Source organism: Arachis stenosperma, chromosome 8 (genome assembly GCF_014773155.1).
Source record: "Arachis stenosperma cultivar V10309 chromosome 8, arast.V10309.gnm1.PFL2, whole genome shotgun sequence".
Classification (NCBI taxonomy): Eukaryota; Viridiplantae; Streptophyta; class Magnoliopsida; order Fabales; family Fabaceae; genus Arachis; species Arachis stenosperma.
Window position 1 is genome coordinate 5,258,089 of NC_080384.1, and position 1,906 is coordinate 5,259,994.

Genomic DNA, 1,906 nt, shown 5'->3' on the forward strand with positions numbered 1-1,906 from the left:
GCTTGCACCTCAAAGATCCCTAGCTTCTCCATTACAGAGAGGGGCATGAGGTTTACACTTGACCCTAAGTCACACAAGGCCTTCTTGAAGGTCATGGTGCCTATAGTATAAGGTATTGAAAACTTCCCAAGATCCTGCCTCTTTTGAGGCAGTTTCTGCCTAGACAAGTCATCCAGTTCTTTGGTGAGCAAAGGAGGTTCATTCTCCCAAGTCTCATTTCCAAATAACTTGTCATTTAGCTTCATGATTGCTCCAAGGTATTTAGCAACTTGCTCTTCAGTGACATACTCATCCTCTTCAGAGGAAGAATACTCATCAGAGCTCATGAATGGCAGAAGTAATTCCAATGGAACCTCTATGGTCTCATTTTGAGCCTCAGATTCCCATGGTTCCTCATTGGGGAACTCATTGGAGGCCAGTGGACGTCCAGTGAGGCCTTCCTCAGTGGCGTTCACTGCCTCTTCTTCCTCCCAGAATTCGGCCATGTTAATGGCTTTGCACTCTCCTTTTGGATTTTCTTCAGTATTGCTTGGGAGAGTACTAGGAGGGAGTTCAGTGATTTTCTTGCTCAGCTGACCCACTTGTCCTTCCAAGTTTCTAATGGAGGACCTTGTTTCAGTCATAAAACTTTGAGTGGTCTTGATTAGATCAGAGACCATGGTTGCTAAGTCAGAGGTATTCTGCTTAGAACTCTCTGTCTGTTGCTGAGAAGATGATGGAAAAGGCTTGCTATTGCTAAACCTGTTTCTTCCACCATTATTGTTGTTGAAACCTTGTTGAGGTCTCTGTTGATCCTTCCATGAGAAATTTGGGTGATTTCTCCATGAAGAATTATAGGTGTTTCCATAGGGTTCTCCTAGGTAATTCACCTCTTCCATTGAAGGGTTCTCAGGATCATAGGCTTCTTCCTCAGATGAAGCTTCCTTAGTACTGCTTGGTGCATTTTGCATTCCAGACAGGCTTTGAGAAATCAAATTGACTTGTTGAGTCAATATCTTGTTCTGAGCCAGAATGGCATTCAGAGCATCAATCTCAAGAACTCCTTTCTTCTGATTAGTTCCATTGTTCACAGGATTCCTTTCAGAAGTGTACATGAATTGGTTATTTGCAACCATTTCAATCAGCTCTTGAGCTTCTGTAGGCGTCTTCTTCAAATGAAGAGATCCTCCAGCAGAGCTATCCAAAGACATCTTGGATAGTTCAGAGAGACCATCATAGAAAATACCTATGATGCTCCATTCAGAAAGCATGTCAGATGGACATTTTCTGATCAATTGTTTGTATCTTTCCCAAGCTTCATAGAGGGATTCTCCATCCTTCTGTCTGAAGGTTTGGACTTCCACTCTAAGCTTACTCAATTTTTGAGGTGGAAAGAACTTTGCCAAGAAGGCATTGACTAGCTTTTCCCAAGAGTCCAGACTTTCTTTAGGTTGAGAGTCCAACCATGTTCTAGCTCTGTCTCTTACAGCAAAAGGGAATAGCATAAGTCTGTAGACCTCAGGGTCAACCCCATTAGTCTTGACAGTGTCACAGATTTACAAGAATTCAGCTAAAAACTGATGGGGATCTTCCAATGGAAGTCCATGAAACTTGCAATTCTGTTGCATTAGAGAAACTAATTGAGGCTTAAGCTCAAAGTTGTTTGCTCCAATGGCAGGGATAGAGATGCTTCTCCCATAGAAGTCGGGAGTAGGTGCAGTAAAGTCAACCAGCACCTTCCTTGCATTGTTGGCATTGTTGTTCTCGGCTGCCATGTGTTCTTCTTCTTTGAAGAATTCGGTCAGGTCCTTTAAAGAGGGTTGTGCTTTGGCTTCTCTTAGCTTTCTCTTCAAGGTCCTTTCAGGTTCAGGATCAGGCTCAACAAGAATGCTTTTGTCTTTGCTCCTGCTCATAAGAAAGAGAAGAG

At 42.9% G+C, this 1,906-nt stretch overlaps 1 non-coding gene across 1 annotated transcript; it reads left to right on the forward strand.

Moving 5' to 3' along the window:
- Positions 1-1,248: 1,248 nt before the first annotated feature.
- LOC130947021 (small nucleolar RNA R71) lies at positions 1,249-1,352 on the forward strand. The gene has a single exon (XR_009072436.1). It is a non-coding gene; the product is annotated as a small nucleolar RNA R71 (small nucleolar RNA).
- The last annotated feature ends 554 nt before the right edge of the window (positions 1,353-1,906 follow it).